We start from the raw sequence: 19,018 nt of genomic DNA on the forward strand, positions 1-19,018 counted from the left end.
GAATTCAAAACAGAAGCTTGGATTGTTTCAAGATTGGGGAACGAAATCGACCACGCCCTTTTAAAGGAACCATCTCGGCATTCGCCTAAAGCGATTTCGGGAAATCGCGGAAAATGTAAATTCGAATGGTCGAATGTCAGACGACTAGGATGCTAGTCGGCACTGCTGGTTATGAAAATCTTCTCGTTACTATTTACTTTTGGCTCTTTAGGGGATGATATACGAGTAACTGCTCCGTTCTTTGCCAGTCATAGCGTCAAATGGTTCAAATGGCTCTGAGCACTATGCGAATTAACTTCTAAGATCATCAGTCGCCTAGAACTTAGAACTAATTAAACCTAACTAACCTAAGGACATCACACACATCCATGCCCGAGGCAGGATTCGAACCTGCGACCGTAGCGGTCGCGCGGTTCCAGACTGCAGCGCCTTTAACCGCTTGGCCACCACGGCCGGCATATATAACGTCAAATCACGATTTGTTAAATGTATGCAGCTGGTTGAGCCATATAAAAAGTACAGATATACTTCACTTTATTTCATTTGTGACTACACTCCAGCACTGTCCAACCGGAAAAGATACCAAATAACATGTGTCTGGGCCGCTCACCACCTGCGCTGCTTGCGCCGCAGTGCCATAATGCAAAATAATCCTCCCCAAAACAACAATTATTTTCCGCAAGTTCCACATGTTGGGGCGTTCCAGATATTCTTAAAGGCTGAATTAAGTTGTTCGTAATGGAATATAATTATTCTGTTGAACTCACAGAGAAAAAATTCTCCATGATATTTGACGCATGAATACAATCATGATCGTATTTCCACGCAGTGCGTCACTACAACGCTTAAGAACCCAGGCTCGGAATGGCGCACGAATATAATATCCAATAATATGTTTGAGTTATCTTCACAGTCTCTGGGAAGCTGTCTGCTACTACCAACTGCAACGATGATGATATTGTAATGATCCACGCCGAATTTCCGAATTCTAATCCAAGTGTCAAAACTACTGCGCCACGTCGCTCGGTGTTTGTATAAAATACAGGTTTTAACTAAACATTCACACTGGCAACTTTTACCAAATAAATGTTCTTTAATTCTGTACACAGTTTCATCCTTGTCTGGTGGGCGTACTGTCTTTCAGCTTTCCGCTGCATTTTATCTAACACATCCCTTGTTATACAGTTTGAGCCTATTACTACAATGGCTCACTAGCTAACAAATGGCAAAAAGCGCTGGAATGAAAAGAGAGGTAAAGTCTTTGCAAAGGTGGTCATGTTGTGACGAGGGTCCTTTTAATTAATCTGACGCCAATCCCCTTGCCTGTAGGGGGACACAACGAGGAACTTTCCCACGGGGGTGCGGCTTTAATTTCGTGACTGGGTGCACTACCTGATGCCAACGGTGTCAGCGGCATACGACGAATTAAAAAAACCGTACCTATGTAGTAGATATGGAGTGGCTGGTTGTCCGTATTTCTGAACTGGAATGCTAGAGTGGCAATGGAGGGGTGGATGTTGGATTTGACAATCTACAGTATTAGTGAGGACTCGAATTAATGATTTTTTTTTTTAAACTAAGCGTACATCTCACATGTTTAAACGGCGATCCGCCAACGTGGATTCTAGCCCCTTTTAGGGACCCGTACCTCAATCGGTAAAACGGAACTGTTACAGGACCTCTTAGATGTTTCATTTACATCTACATTTATATCCGCAAGCCACCCAACGGTGTGTGGCGGAGGGCACTTTACGTGCCACTGTTATTACCTCCCTTTCCTGTTCACTCGCGTATGGTTCGCGGGAAGAACGACCGCCGGAAAGCCTCCGTGCGCGCTCGAATCTCTTTAATTTTACATTCGTGATCTCCTCGGGAGGTATAAGTAGGGGGAAGCAATATATTCGATACCTCATCCAGAAACGCACCCTCTCGAAACCTGACAGCAGGCCGTTTGTTAAAATCAAGTTTCTTCAGGAGTGGATAGGGGGATCAAGTTGAAATTTATGTCGAATAACCAAGGTCTACGGTCCCTTGGCGGTGTACAAAAAACAAAACCACACACAAGCTTAGAAGTCGCTCCAGTGAAAAGGTCATCTATTTTGACACTCGCAAACTCACTCATTAAAAACTATAGATGAATTATCTATATACGTAATTAAGTTTGTAAGGAACTGTCAAGGCGCGAGTCATACTGGACTCGTCCCATTTCTTAAAATATTATGTTTTACCTAAGACAAGCCTCCACAGAGCGAAGCGCGAGGGGCCAGCACATAGGCGGGGCCACGTAGTGACATAAAGGCGCCCGGTAGCACCACCTCCCGGTAACGACACACATTCCGCGCCGGCTTCGAGCGTCGCGTCTGTTTCCATTTTACCTTTCTGCCGGCTTTCTTCGCCGCCGCCATTGTTCGTCCTCGCAATAAAAGCGCGCCGCCCCCGCGTCTCGAATCCGGCATTAAAGCGCGGGTCACGTTGCGAGCAGTTGCAATAAACGGCCGTTAATACCGCCAGTTAAAAGAGTCGTTAGCACATGAATGCCGCGCCGGGCAGCCCTGTTTACGTCACAGCCTTCGTCCGCCTATGCGCTCACCTCGCTCTAGCACGATTCGCAGAGCGGCCCATAAATACAGCAGACTTGCAGCGCTACTCTACAACAAGATACAAGTGTCACAACTGTGACTGCTTCAGGCTTGTGTTCGAAATTTTTCGAGGAAGAAGAAAGCAGGCAGAGAGAGGACGAGAAGAAACATTCTCCGTCAATACTCAGCGCGTAATCTACTCTATAGAAATAAGGTGACGCGTACCTCAGAAATCTGTGGTTGGGCTCATTTTTATCCTATACAGTCGCCTTGCAAGCAACTTTACGGAGTTTGACTGTCGGTAATTTGTGTACCTCTATCATTTTTCCCCCTTATCTGTTCCATTCGCTAATGATTCGCGGGGAGAATACCCATTGATCAGACTTCTTAAAACCTCTTCACCGGATCTCTTAACACTGCCTCGTCAGAGTCCCTGAATGACGCCTAAAAACCATAATTCGTCTAACTTCGCCAGCTACCACTCCATATGTATCCATTTCCTTACACTTCTCAGTGAGGAATCTGTCTGTTTCACATCTAAATTTGTTCTTTATTCACTTCAAACACCTCCATACGTATGAAACGATATTTAGCAGTCGTGTAATTCAACAACAATGAGTCTTCCTGGCTCTTATAACTACAGCACAGCTACATACGTAAGACCCACTGTATAGAAAAATGCTCAGCGTACTTTTTTTTTTTTAAACCGGTGCCAGCTTTCCTGTTGCACTCGTTTAGCTTGCTTCATATGCGAGTGTAAGTTAGTAATGTTTGAAGTTTTTACTGTAGCTGTATAGAGCGTGAAATATATATTTACGTGTACTTCAATGACTAAAGCGTTAGTGTCGACTGTTTACCGTCTAACAAACTTATCGTAGCCTACGAAAATGCCTAAGAAAGGAGACAGAAGTTTGCAAGCAGTATGTCATAACGAACCCTCGGGAGCAAATTCCTGAAGTAGGGTTGAGATTTCGAGTTGCCCTGCATTGCTCACAGCTGACACCATACCACAAGATACTGCGACTTCGAAGGTGTAAAGCCAGACTAAACTGTGGCATTCAGTGGCGTTCGGTGGTGTTCAGCGACGAGTCTCGATTCTGTTTGTGACGATCACATCGACGTCAACATGCACGTAGAATCCTGGTGAAAGATCAAAGTAAGCAGCTATTCTCGAGAGTCATACATCTCCAACTCCTACAATCATGGTCAGGGGGAGCTGTTCGATGTCAAAAGGAGGATGAGTTGGTAATTGTTCAAGAGAATATGAATCATCGGCCAATATCTGGCAAGATCGCCAAACCCAATTCTCATATTTTTTCCTGGCTGAGGTAGAAAATGGATAATGTAAGAATTCGGACTTCGGCTCACACCGCAAATGCATCGACGAACGCACGAATCCTCGATGGCCTGTCCGGTCGATGATTCGATTCGTCACCAATAGGAAACGTGTGGACGGGGAGTGTGGATGGGAGGACGTATACTCCCATACCAGCCCCGACCCAGCACTATTTATGACCAGACGGAGCATGTGTTTTTTGGGACGGCTAGGGTTGCCAGGTCCAAAACACAGAAAATCTGGACTGGGCGTTGTATTTAGCATGACATTTTGCCTTAAAAACTGGACTACCTAATGTAAACAGCAATAGAATCAGTAGTGAATTTTCATTCGTTTATTAATAATTAATTACAATCAATTTTTTGCGATATCAAGCTTAATCGTGCTTAAACTAAAAAGTAATCAGTCAACAGTTTAATAATTCGTAAGTTATGACAGCAATTAACTGTTCAGTTTTGTTAACCGCTTTGTCTTCTTCCTAACATACTCTTATCCCAAAATAAACTAAAGGTACTTCACTAAACAATAAAAAAAATTATCTACTCTTCTTGGACAGACAAAGAAATTATAATTTCGATTAGACATAACTAAACAACAATAATAAGTAGTTAAATAGTAATAGTTCTCTTTTGAATCCACTTTATCAATAACATTTTTATCTTGGAAACCATTTCGTGAAACTTCTGACAGGATACTTTTAAATTACGGAATTCGGCCTAGGAAGAACGACATAAGAAGTAGAAATACTGCCGCGCGGGATTAGCCGAGCGGTCTAGGGCGCTGCAGTCGTGGACTGTCCGGCTGGTCCCGGCGTAGGTTCGAGTCCTCCCTCGGGCATGGGTGTGTATGTTTGTCCTTAGGATAATGTAGGTTCAGTAGTATGTAAGCTTAGGGACTGATGACCTTAGCAGTTAAGTCCCACAAGATTTCACACACGTTTGAACATTTGAACGTAGAAATATCATTAGTTGGTATGTCTACATATCTCACGGTAAATCTCCTCATTCCTCCTACATTTATTCCTCACGGAGTTAGCTTGGAATGGGCCTTCTCTACTTCGTCGCTATACAGCTTAACAAAAAGCCGGACATGGCAACCCTAGGGATGGCAATAAATTCCTCAAGATGACATCTGGAGCTTATTAACTTCCTTTGCCACAACGCAGAGCCCTCTCCATAGACTGGTAATGATGGTGATAAATGATGTAATGAAAACATAATCATTATATATATTGTGAGCATCTCCACGAAGTCTGACAAATATAATACTGCTGCTTCATGCTGTAACATTTTCCATTTCCGTCAATAATGCCCTTCCTCCATGAGACACTGCAGATGGTTTAACAAGAATTGAGTACATTTTGATGATCAAGAACTATCTCTCTGTACTCTTGAGGGTCACGTATCGGTGATGAAAATTTCTTTAGCTGCTTGGGAACGATTGCTAAGTGAGAATGAGTCTATGAGTGAATTCACGACACTTTCCATTAACCGACTACGCTGCTCAAGCAGAAAACGGTACCGCAGGTCGTTTCTAAACAATCGACTTGCGTTGACCCAACCTACGTACAAATCCTGTGTCACATAATCGACAGTCGTTTCGTATATCTAAGGAACTTGCAATGAAGTGAACCTACATACGGCATATATTAGGAACCATGCTGTACAGCTATAGAACAGATGCTATTTTCAGCTGTTGCTTGCTGCTCGTTAATTGAATTGTGAACCACCAGCACCGGCTCACCGTGCAGTTGGGATGACTGTGCTTCATCGGCCCTCTGTTTGGACACTATTCTTGTCGCTCGTTGTGCTGCATGTTCGCCGAGTGTATAATGATGTTTAAATCACAGCGTCCACGCCCGTCGCCATCATTAGAATGTGAGGCAAAAAGACTCGCAAGTATTCTGCCGTAAATTTCTCTGTTTCAAGCATGCTCCTGTCACGCACCAATATGTGCGAAGTACGTGTAGGATAATCCACTCGATATCTACGGTAATTAACGAGACGCAGACAATAACAAACTAGATTTTTTTATCGGATATGTTTTCGTGTAGACGCTGGAGCCACGGAAGCGAAGCTGATATTTTTAAGGTCTATTTTCGCAGCCACGTCGAGTCACAAAAGGCGGAGTAGATTGCAGCAATTTGCGTAGCAAGAAGGTAATTCATCTGAAGAGGTATCGACAACCTTATTTGTAAGGCCAGACTCACGTATTACTCGTGTTTTCGTAAATGGAGCTGCTACCATTCATGAAACAGAACAAAAAGGGGAACGGGGAACAAATATCTTGAAAAGACGTGGAGCTGAAGCTTGTCTGAAACCCTTTTTGGGTAGACGTTAAAACTTTTTTAAAATCCGTGAACAATTTGTCCATTCATAAGCTTCATTGTGAAGGCGCTAGTTTGCGATCTGAGCGTAAGTGTTGGCGAACAACTTGTTACTGAGACAGCGCTGGAGAGCAACTATGCGCCTAATTTCTATAGTGTTGTCATACTGAAAACTAACTGCTGTCTGAGCTCTTAGGAAGTGTAACAAACCTACTACAGACGAGACTGCGCACACTTCGCTTTTCCGTCGTTTCCTGGAGCACTGCTGTGCGGTATGGGATCCTTACTACATAGTAATCGGCGGCGGATCTTGAAGTAGTATAGGGAAGGGCTGCTCGTTTTGAATATCACAAAATGGGGAATAGTCTCTCAGGCATATGGTCAGCGAGCGGGCTTAGCAACCATTAAGACAAAGGCATTTTTCAGTTGGGGAGATATTTTCATGAAATTACCATCAACAACTTCCTCCTCCGAAGGAGAAAATATCTTGACTCCCCTCTACATTGGGAGAAGTGACTGCAGTGATAAAATATGAATAATCAGTCAGTGTCAGCACAGGAAGATTTTGGTACTCATTTTTCCCAAGTTCTGTAGAGAGTGTAACGGTGGAGAAATAGTCAAAAATGTTCAAATGTGTGTGAATTCCTAAGGAACCACAATGCTGAGGTCATCGGAACCTAAACTTTCACACTATTTAAACTAACTTAAACTAACGAGAACAACACACACCCTCGTGCCCCGGGGAGGACTCGAACCTCGGGCGGGAGGGGCCGCGCATTCCGTGACATGGCGCCTCCAACCGCGCGGCCAGTCCGCGAGGCGAGAAATAGTAGAAAAGTGCATAGTGCTTAAGTGGGCTTTTAAGAGTAATGGTGTAGACGTATATATACGTATTCGTGATGAATTGTAATTTGCTTTTTGCTATCAAAGATTTTGATCGTACGTTACCCGAAATGCGTTAATAGTATAAGACGAAGTAATAAGTTGTGATCCCGAGTGAACAGTCATTATATACAGAATCATCATCTACTACATGTATCTGTTTCACGTTTGGTAAGGATATTTTGTATCCATATAGAACTTGGATATTTTCCAATTAAATAAAACATCACAATAAAGCCAACGCACAGGTGTGGTAAACTGCCTGGATACAGCTGACAGAGACAAAAACGCACCCGTTTGCGCTTGGGATGATGTGGACACAGTATCTATAAATTGAAATTATTTCATTAACACCACTATCTGCACGGTAAATCGTTAAAATAATTATAGATAAGCACCAGTGTCATTATATATTACGTCCATCTTTTGTAAAATACTTTGACGTGGAAAAAAGAATATATTATAAATATGATTTCGCAGTCGCATTTCAAAAACAGGCCAACTGCGCACGCAGGAAGTGACGAAAGCGTCTGCAACAAACCAATAAAAACAGACCAGCCCCGTATTCACTATTTTCCATAGCTAGATGAGAACGTGACGCTATAATGCTATTCCTGAAGAGCGACATTCAAATCCCCGTCAGGTCAGCCTACACCATTATTTTTCGTTCGGGAGAAACACCAGATGTATGTATGTCCGAAATACCAGAAACCAAATACGTTTGATAAAAGCAGAGACGGCAAATGGTCCCTTCAGTGTAGATACACACCAAGCTCGAAACTCTTCGGGGGAACGGCGAGATGCCGCGAGTAATGGGACTACTGAACATGGGCACTATATCATTAGAGTGCGGTATGAGCTGAGAATTTGGATATGGCGGGAGGCACGCTAGGGTAGTCCGTCGGTTGTGGTGAAACTGTGTTCGGCTGGCGCAGTGGTTAGAGATCTGTCTTGTAATCAGGAGACCTTAACTCGAATCCCGGTCCGGCACAAATTTTCAACTTGTTCCATTCTTACAAATCAATGCCCACTGGCAGCTAATGTCTTTAATTCCTTTGTGTCTTAAAAGAGCAGATGGTTTCTTTATAAATGCCAATACCTTTTTGCCGCCCCAGTCTCGCGCAATCTTTGCATCAGCTCCGCCTGTGATTATTTCTCGGTTGAACCATCCTATCTTATTTTCATTGTTGTGGAAACATCTACGGAAGAAATAAGCAGGCTTGAAACATTGTACAATGTAACGATACCGACGGATTGAAAACATAATGTCACACACTCAATGCAACATGTATGAAATAAAGATTCAAAAGTGTCAAACGCGGAACGCAGCAATAAATCTACAGTGTCACGGAAGGACTATGTATGCTACCGAATGCTTTTACGACACGATGTGTGTCAATCATGCCGTCTGTCGATTATTAAGTGTGTCAGCCAGGTAATATATGACGTTATGCACGACTGAAAGATCACTGCTGAATAATGTATGTACCTTGAGTTCAAGGGAGACGCCGGAAGCGTGGCTGCCTTTCGAAAGCCTGTGTTTGTTTATAAGCTCAGTTAAAGGAGAAACAGCTGAAGGGTAAAACCCGTTCCGACGTGTCGAAATATGTAACAGTGTCATAAATCACGGGTGAGCCTTGGAAATTCTCTGTCTGCAGCTGCTACAGAGCTTCAATTCCCATCACTTGCGCATAGCAGACTTACCGCTACTTTTGCTTTGCTTCTGGAAGGCAGAGTTTCTAGAACGGGGGCTTTGGCAGTCAAGTTATCGCAAAAATGGCCATGTGATTGTTCTCAGGGACCATCTGATGTTGTACCCACATCTTTCGACCGTTGGGTTTTGCACTTCGATGCATTAAAGGCGAACACGCTCAACATTGTCATTAAAAGTGGCCGTCCAGTGAACCAAGATCAAGCTGCGAAGAAAAATACAATATCTTTAACGTCTCCATAGGTAAAGTACACTGTGACGACGTCGAACCCCAGTTATTAGCATTCGCCTTCCATGAACGCCGACACTAACGTAATTCACCTCAATCATACGTTCATTTTAAGAAGTTTAAGAACAAGCAGACTACTTTGCACTGACGTAATTGGTGACGAGTGTTCAGTTTCATCATATTTCATTTTCTACAGCTTCCCTTAAACATCTCTCGACCTAAAGAGTGAATAGTAGTCTCATTTCCAGATCCCATCGTTCGTGTGTCTTGCCTTTACTTCACATCGACGATCCCACAACTGTCTTTCCTGGCTACCCTGACCGAAGTAACGGTAGTTACTTCACGATTACGTCAACATTCATTATTAAATGTTATTTATGTAAAATGACCAAAACGGAGTAATCGACTTAGCGAGCGTTGAAAATCACGTCTGTCGTTTTATTTTACGCGCAAATCACTGAGAACTTGGGTCGAGACGACACATAAGTAGATTATTTATAACAAAACGAAAACGAAAACTCAGCAACCAGTTAGTTTTCCCGCCGAAAGATAAATTTACCTAAGAGCAGTTTTGTTCCCAAGCAAACCTTCACACGCAGCACAATGTTATATTTTCCCGATTTAAAATGGAAAACGCAAAATAATTTAAAAAATATACGTAAACATATATCTATCCGAACGTCGTCGTTCTCACATGAAGGGAAAATACGACTTTACTGAAACAATATAAGACTACATATTGCATGACGATGTTAGCATCTGCTAGGACTGGTGCTGCAGACATTATAACTGAATCTTCTGATCGGCTGTAAATAAAATGTAAATGGTGTTCCAGAAATGTTGCGACACACTTCGCGAGGTTGAACGGGGTGCGCTGCGAAACAAATCTAGGATAGGAATCTGTGTCCTGAAACGTCATTCAACGACAGCACTGAAATTATAGGCGTCGACAACTGCTACTTAGCCATCCCTCGCCAGAAAATGTGGATTTGTAAGCCGACGGATCGTAGGCGGGACGCCTCGTAATGTCGTTTGGTATCCAGTGATCGCGACTGATTGTCACGATTGCCAGTGGAGAAGATGGAGCTAGCTGCTGCGTAGACATGCCTTTTCTCCTACGAATGCGATGCTCTGTTGCTTTGGTCAAGAGGTTCCGCCTACGGTCCGTCAGCGTACAAAGTCAACGTTTGCTGTCGAAGGAGTGGCCTGATGGCAGTCCTGTAACTTCGACGCTCTGCAGCGTCGTTGGATGACGATTCCGGACACGGGTTCCTACCCTCGATTTGTTCCTCTACAACCCCTCCAAGTTTGTCGCAACACTTCTGGGACAACATGAATAGCTGCTGTTGTTGTTGTTGTCTTCAGTCCTGAGACTGGTTTGATGCAGCTCTCCATGCTACTCTATCCTGTGCAAGGTTCTTCATCTCCCAGTACCTGCTGCAACCTACAGCCTTCTGAATCTGCTTGGTGTATTCATCTCTTGGTCTCCCTCTACGATTTTTACCCTCCACGCTACCTTCCAGTACTAAATCGGTGATCCCTTGATGCCTCAGAACATGTCCTACCAACCGATCCCTTCTTCTAGTCAAGTTGTGCCACAAACTCCTCTTCTCCCCAATTCTATTCAATACCTCCTCATTAGTTATGTGATCTACCCATCTAATCTTCAGCATTCTTCTATGGCACCACATTTCAGAAACGACTTCCTGACACTTAAATCTATACTTGATGTTAACAAATTTCTCTTCTTCAGAATCGCTTTCCTTGCCATTGCCAGTCTACATTTTATATCCTCTCTACTTCGACCATCATCAGTTATTTTGCTCCCCAAATAGCAAAACTCCTTTACTACTTTAAGTGTCTCATTTCCTAATCTAATACCCTCAGCATCAGCCGATTTAATTCGACTACATTCCATTATCCTCGTTTTGCTTTTGTTGATGTTCATCTTATATCCTCCTTTCAAGGCACTGTCTATTCCGTTCAGCTCCTCTTCCAGGTCCTTTGCTGTCTCTGACAGAATTGCAATGTCATCGGCGAACCTCAAAGTTTTTACTTCTTCTCCATGGATTTTAATTCCTATTCCGAATTTTTCTTTTGTTTCCTTTACTGCTTGCTCAGTATACAGATTGAATAACATCGGGGATAGGCTACAACCTTGTCTCACTCCCTTCCCAATCACTGCTTCCCTTTCATGGCCCTCGACTCTTATAACTGCCATCTGGTTTCTGTACATATTGCAAATTGCCTTTCGCTCGCTGTATTTTACCCCTGCCACCTTCAGAATTTGAAAGAGAGTATTCCAGTCAACATTGTCAAAAGCTTTCTCTAAGTCTACAAATGCTAGAAACGTAGGTTTGCCTTTCCTTAATCTAGCTTCTAAGACAAGTCGTAGGGTCAGTATTGCCTATACTATAAAAGACGTTTTCCCGTATTACGAATTTGCTCGCCAAGCAAGGCGTATCTATCGTAAGTACGCCCGTTGAGAAGCATTTGTTTTCAGGCGCTCCCTTCGCGTCTTTTGCCCTGGCATATGAGCAGCTCAGTGGGATCTTAATTTATTAAATGACATGACCAAAGTAACACTTAACCTTCATCAACTGCATCGTGAAAAGCACACTAAGGAAATACGTGAGATGCTGTCATTTGAAAACTGCGGGCAAACAGAATAGATCTTTCCGCGATTAAAATTTTGAATCTAGGTTTCAGTTTCTGATCTCTGTAGAGTGATAAGCACTTTATAACTGGACCGAGGCAGGAAGAAGTGTGTGTGGGATGCGACTACTACCGTGTCCCGCGCTGCCCACTACATCATGCGGCAGATACGCCACCTGGCGGGTTCCCTTGAATACGCGCACGTGCCCGGAGTTCCAAATGGCTGCTCTACTGTTCTCGCCGGCCCATTTGTGTGTGTGTGTGTGTGTGTGTGTGTGTGTGTGTGTGTGTCGTAGCAGGTACCTCGCTCCATCTGACTGCAATCCCTTCTGCCGGACCTTCTCAGCCAGAAGAAAATCTCACTTTCCCTAGAGATTACCAGTCGAAAGAGGGGCTATGAGCAGTGCGACCTCTAGTCATCCATACTACACCACAGAGGCAAACTGGACATTGGGACCAGGTTCAAGAAATTTTTGGGCACGGTAGATTCCAACCGCAATGGAACTGTTAGAATTTTTCTGGATTCTACATCTAAAGCTGCATACATACTCCACAAGCCACCTGACGATGTGTGGCGGAGGGTACTTTGAGTACCTCTATCGGTTCTCCCTTCTATTCCAGTCTCGTATTGTTCGTGGAAAGGATTGTCGGTATGCCTCTTTGTGAGCTCCAATCTCTCTGATTTTATCCTCATGGTCTCTTCGTGAGATATACGTAGGAGGGAGCAATATACTGCTTGACTCCTCGGTGAAGGTATGTTATCGAAACTTCAACAAAAGCCCGTACCAAGCTACTGAGCGTCTCTCTTGCAGAGTCTTCCACTGGAAATTATCTATCATCTCCGTAACGCTTTCGCGATTACTAAATGATCCTGTAACGAAGCGCGCTGCTCTCCGTCGGATCTTCTCTATCTCTTCTATCAACCCTATTTGGTACGGATTCCACACTGGTGAGCAGTATTCAAGCAGTGGGCGAATAAATGCACTGTAACCTACTTCCTTTGTTTTCGGATTGCATTTCCTTAGGATTCTTCCAATGAATCTCAGTCTGGCATCTGCTTTACCGACGATTAATTTTATATGGTCATTCCATTTTAAATCACCCCTAATGCCTACTCCCAGACAATTTATGGAATTAACTGCTTCCATTGCTCACCTGCTATATTGTAGCTAAATGATAAAGGATCTTTCTTTCTATGTATTCGCAGCACATTACACTTGTCTACATTGACATTCAATTGCCTTTCCCTGCACCACAAGTCAATTCGTTGCAGATCCTCCAGCATTTCTGTACGATTTACCATTATTACAACCTCTCGATATACTACTGCATCATCCGCAAAATGCCTCAGTGAACTTCCGATGTTATCCACAAGGTCATTTATATATATATGAAATCACTCTGACTTCGGAAGACTTCTCTCCATTGTTATTTAGGAACTCAAGTGCAACGAAGATTTGCGAGCACAAACCAAAGAAAGAACGAAACAGTGTACCAGTTTATCATTTATTATTCCTGGAGTCAGATACATTGCTTAGGGATAAAACTTTTAAGTGCAACGAAGATCTTCCGTACCTTATTTCACATGTGTCTTGCGTTCGGCCCTCCAAGACTTGTTACGCCATTCTGAATGTACTTTCGTCATTTCAGGGTGCAGTCCCACCGTTTTCAATTTGTTCTTTAGGGGCCTATATCGAAAAATTGTTCTTTACGGTCCTAATCCATGTACTCGATGGGCGTCAAGAGTCTCTTTTCGGTTCTTGATTCTCTTTGCTACTTTAAACGAGCCTCGTATGTTGTCATTTCTTACTCTCTTTTAGGTTCATTCCTCCAGACCAGCGTAGCATCCTTGTCTCTGTAACCTGGAGCAAACTTGGTTGCGCGTAGGCCAGCATTCCGAAACGTATGCTGAAGCTTGTCTTCTCATCCGTTTTCATATATCTCCTTTGATTTCGATAGGCATTTTCGTGTCGCAGTGCAACGAAGATGTGAAATATTTAAAAGGGACGACTGAGATTTGTTGTGAGAATTCTGGGAACCACCACATGTTAAACTGCCTACAAGGTCTAGTGTGATCTTCAACAGACTACGGTGCAAATGTTTTGGGACAGACCATAATCAAGTCGGGATGAAAGAAGACGTCGGTGGAATTTAAACACGCTCCAACAGAACCGTAACAGATCCGTTAGCCAAGCGAAACTTAACAGAAGTGCTCAGGAAACAGCAGTAATCACTTTACGTTTGGGGTAGATTGTGCAACAGTTCCATTAATTCCGTTGTGTGTGTTTTGTGCTGATCAAGGCAATGACATAAAAGAGGTCAATGAAGGGAAGAGACAGAGATGTTTTGTCCCAGCATTCTAATACGACAGAGAACGAAGTACTGTCAAGAACAGACTAGTAATTTTTGGATTAGATGCCTAGATTTACGTAGATGAGAGGTGTGCTAGAGTGATTATCCCAGTGGCCTTGTCTAAATCAGCAATAATCTCAACAGAACACTGATAGCACAGTTAACTGCAGCAGAACTCAACTATTCTCCACGTGTGCAGCGGAATTTCTCTGGCACATTAGAAGAAAACGGTAACAGGACCTGCCGACCATTGTATGGGCGGGGCGAAAGATATAATTATTGCGACGAGAAAACCCAAGTCCTGGAACATACTAACTGAATTTCCGTACTAAACTTCACGCGAGTGGAAGACTGAAACAAACTGACAAGACAAATACGGCCCGAAAAGAAATCACTGCGCCCATCGTAGTACCAATATGAAATAAAAACATTACTTCAACCAAAATGACAGAAGAAAAACCGTATCGGAACACAATAATTACAGCATACGTCTTCTACTGACACATCTTGATAGGGTATTTGTACAAAATGTTGCGGCAGACTGCATAGCATAGAGAGAAGCAAAAAGAAGACTAAACACTAACAAAGAAGTCTTCAACAACAGTGCAGTTAACTTCACTGCTGCTCAGACAGGTTCCCCCAAGACTGTAGTAACATGCACTTCGTATGCTTGGCAAGACCGTTTCGTGTGTGACGGAGACCCGTTAAGGGCTTAATTTACAATCACCCACAACGCGATCAAATTTCGCAGACGACCGTTGGTGTTCCACACAGCAGGAATCGTCTGCGTGTTATTTACAGATTGCCGCTTCGCAGCATGGGTGGACCTCCCGTTAACGAGCGCCGCAGGAAGTCTTGCAACCATTCGGACGCCGTTAAGGCGACGAGCAGACAAGCCTGACGGGAAACGGCGCATAAACACCCGGCGACACACAATTACTGGACCGCTGTTTCTCTCCGGGCATTCTTGAAGTGAAGCGCATGTTGGCAGGTGATCAGTCTGCATGTTCTCTCACCGTTGTTACCCCATCTGTCGCTTTATCACAACACACGAAACACACTGCGTGCGCCTGCAGTCTAATCTGCTTCACCTCCGAAAAGGAAGCCGTTCCACGCCATTCCCGAATGAGAAAGTAAGAACCTTAAAGGCACACCATCGAAAGAAACACGACTTAAAGTTTATAAAAATACAGCGGTTTGAACGCTATGATTCTGCTGTATCTTATACCACATACAAAACTAATGAGACAAACATTAATATAGCCAAAATAAGATTTGTAAGCAAAGTCAAAAAAAGCATTCTCTTAGATTACACCGCAAACAACGATTGATGTGAAGAGCTAAATGATAAACAGTACTGCAACATATATCATAATGTTGCTTACAACTTGGAACCGGAGAACTCTGGAAGCCTAATCCTAAATGTCAGATGGCCGTTATTGCATATTCCAGCAGTGGATGAATTGTGGGCACGAGTAGGCGTCAGACTACAAAACCAAAGACGTTTGGTACAGATCTCGGTTGGTGCGGTAGTGAACGTGTTTTGCACACTGGCAGTGTTGTAAGTAGTGAGCCGGCCATAGTGGCCGAGCGGTTCTAGGCGCTACAGTCTGGAACTGCGCGACCGCTGCGGTCGCAGGTTCGAATCCTGCCTCGGGCATGGGTGTGTGTGATGTCCTTAGGTAAGTTAGGTTTAAGTAGTTCTAAGTTCTAGGGGACTGATGACCTCAGATGTTAAGTCCCATAGTGCTCAGAGCCATTTTAACCATTTAGAGTTCTGAAGATCAACACAAAAATTCACTATTTGCGTGGTCGTGGCGCTTTTGTCTGTAATATATGTAAACTCCCGTATCAGGTCTGCTCAAACATGGCCACCGCATGTCCGTGACGTGCGACGTGACCCCCAGCTGCAGAAGACCCAGGTTTGTGCAACAAAAATTTCACATCACGGTATCTTGTAGCGTTAAGTATCGTGTGCAACGTGTAAGACAGACCGAATCTCTCATCGGCGATATATTACTACAAGCAGTCACAACTGTCAAAAACATAATAGTTATCCATAGTGAATTAAAGGTGGAACGAACACACAAGTCAAGTTATAGCAGATGCCAGTGTCAATCACGACATTGACTAGAATGTCCTGAAGAAATGAAATCCATCCTAGCAAGTGGTCTGTACGGATTCTGTCATTTCAATTTTTTGCCAATCTGCAACTTTTACTAAACCGGATCAACGATAAAGATAGGGAAGATTCGAAGAAGAGCTGTTCCATTCGCTTAGCGTTTTTTAGGTCAGAATCGAAGAAATGGAAAAAAAAAAACTCTAATGGAGGATGCTAAAATGAAAACAGCCGCTCGTCTTTGAAAGTATCACTTAAATTTTAGAAATCGGGTATTGTACGACGTGTCAAAATTATACTACTTTCTCCCTGGTTCAAAAGGTTCAAATGGCTCTGAGCACTATGGGACTTAACATCTGTGGTCATTAGTCCCCTAGAACTTAGAACTAGTTAAACCTAACTAATCTAAGGACATCATACACATTCATGCCCGAGGCAGGATTCGAACCTGCGACCGTAGCGGTCGCTCGGTTCCAGACTGTAGCGCCTAGAACCGTTCGACCACCCCGGTACTTTCTCTCCGATACATCCATTGCAATGACCATAACGGTAAAATTAAAGAGAAATTTGGGTTTATTCGCGACTTACGAACTGAGAATGGAATAATACGCGTAACTGACACTTCTACACTACCTGTCTTCAACCATACACGAATAGACGGGAGGTAACACAATCGGATGACAAAAGTCATGGAATAGCGATATGCACATTTACAGATGGCGGCAGTATCGCGTCCACGAGGTACAAAACGGCGGTGCATTGGCAGAACTGTCATTTGCTGTTAGGTGATTTACGTCAAACGGTTTTCGACGTGACTGGCCGCACGACGGGTATTAACAGACTTGGAACGCGGAATGGTAGGAAGACCTAGACGCATGGGACATTCCATTTCGGAAATCGTTAGGGAATTCAATATTCGGTAGCACAGTGCGGCGACGTTTGGCGTTAATGGACTATGGCAGCAAATGGCCGACGCGAGTGCCTTTACTAAAGGCACGAAATGGTCTGCAGGGCCTCTCCTGAGCGTGACCATATCGGTTGGACCATAGACGACTGAAAAACCGTGGCCTGTTCACATCAGTTCCGATATCGACCGGTTAAGAGCTGAAGGTAGGGTTCGAGAGTGGCGCGGACCCCACGAAGTCATGGACGCAAGTTGTCAGCGAGGCACTATGGCTACAAAACGGTGTGGGCTGTATTTACATTAGGTGTACTGGGTCCTCAGAGGTCTGACTGGAAATTGTTATGTTCGGCTGCGTGGAGGCCATATGCAGCCTTCGTGGAATTCAATAAAAAAAATGTTTCAAATGGCTCTGAGCTCTATGGGACTTAACTGCTGAGGTCATGAGTCCCCTAGAACTTTGAACTACTTAAACCTAACTAACCTAAGGACATCACACACATCCATGGCCGAGGCAGGATTCGAACCTGCGACCGTAGCGGTCGCGTGGTTCCAGACTGAAGCGCCTAGAACCGCTCGGCCAAACCGGCCGACATTCCCAATTAACGATGAAATTTTTATGGATGACAATGCACCATGTCAGCGGGCAACAAATACTCGCGATTGGTTTGAAGAACATTGTAAGACAATTCGAGGGAATGATTTGGCCACCCAGATCGCCCGACATTTGCGGGGCATAATCGAGAGGTCAGTTCGTGCACAAAATCCTGCACTAGAAGCAGCTCCACAATTATGGACGGCTATAGAGACAGCAAGGCTCAGTATTTTTTGCAAGGGACATAAGACGACTTTTTGAGTCTGCGCCACGTCGAGTTACTGCACTAGACCAGGCAAAATGAGGCCCGACACGATATGAGGAGGTATCCCATGACTTGCGTCACCTGTGTACATTCCTATAATATGTGCGCTCGTGTGTGAAATTTACACTCAGAAAGATCTGAAACAGAAACTGCGATGTGTAAGCTACTGCCTGTAACATCAGGAACGAAGTTCGTATACAGCGGCAGTGATCTTTCCGCATCTGATAAGGCACGGGATTTTAGTCAGTGCCCAAGCCACGCGCAGACCCTCCACAGAGCACACAGCCTTCCTGTTCAGGCAGACAACGGCGCCCGCGAACAAGTGGGCCGCGCCGCGCTGCGTAAGTGCGTGAGCGCCTGTGTGCGTGCAACAAGTGCGTGCGGCGGACGCGTATCGATTGTGCACCGGCGGCCCGCTCGGCGGGGGCCGCGCTTTGTCCGGCTGGCGATGTGGCGGGGGGAGGGGGGGGGGTGAATATTCATGGGCGCACGCGCGCGCCAACGTGAGCACGGCCGCGGCATAAGCGACCTCTGCCGCCCGGCGCCCCTCTTTCACCCGGAAACTTTTAATTACCGCGCGCAGCGGGCCAGGCCGGACGCCAACACAAAAGAAGTAGCGAGCCGCCAGACATCGCCGCCGCGCTGCTGACACTGACCTCAAAGAGCTGACGCTACTGCTAAAAAAAAGCACTCAGTGGCTGACCACTGCTGCCAACGCTCGCTCAGAAGCAGGTCCGGAACATCGATAGCTAACTTAAGTTGCGTAATGTGTGTGCGCATGCGCAATAACTTGCCGGTGATGGTGGTGTGTGGGACGAGCTCCATGTAGCGCAGCGCGCCGCAGGTCCGCTCCGGCCGCTGTCTGGAAGGCTTCTGGTTTAGTAGGCGACTCGGCCGAGAGGGGCAGCACGCTGAGGCGCGGCGCGCATGCACGCTGGCCGCCCGGCGCCGCGCCGGCGCTCTGTGCGCCTCAATGCGTCGCCAGCCGTCCTGTCGAATCGTGCAGTCTCGCAATCCCGTACTTACTCGTTATTCGCATCGCAACATTTAATTTCGCTTCTGCGTTCG

The 19,018-nt window shown here is 44.8% G+C and overlaps 1 protein-coding gene across 3 annotated transcripts in view; it reads right to left on the minus strand.

Annotated features, from left to right (window-relative positions):
* The window catches only part of LOC126176126 (kinase D-interacting substrate of 220 kDa), a 407,030-nt gene that overhangs the window by 177,811 nt on the left and 210,201 nt on the right, over positions 1–19,018 (minus strand). Inside the window, exon 1 of one of the 3 annotated variants that reach the window (XM_049923298.1) lies at positions 18,745–18,821. The exons of the other annotated variants lie outside the window; for them this stretch is intronic. The gene's annotated coding sequence lies outside the window, so the exon portion shown is untranslated. Of the gene's footprint in view, positions 1–18,744; positions 18,822–19,018 lie in introns of those variants that run through there. 3 annotated transcript variants of the gene reach the window in all.

Source organism: Schistocerca cancellata, chromosome 1 (assembly GCF_023864275.1).
Source record: "Schistocerca cancellata isolate TAMUIC-IGC-003103 chromosome 1, iqSchCanc2.1, whole genome shotgun sequence".
NCBI lineage: Eukaryota > Metazoa > Arthropoda > Insecta > Orthoptera > Acrididae > Schistocerca > Schistocerca cancellata.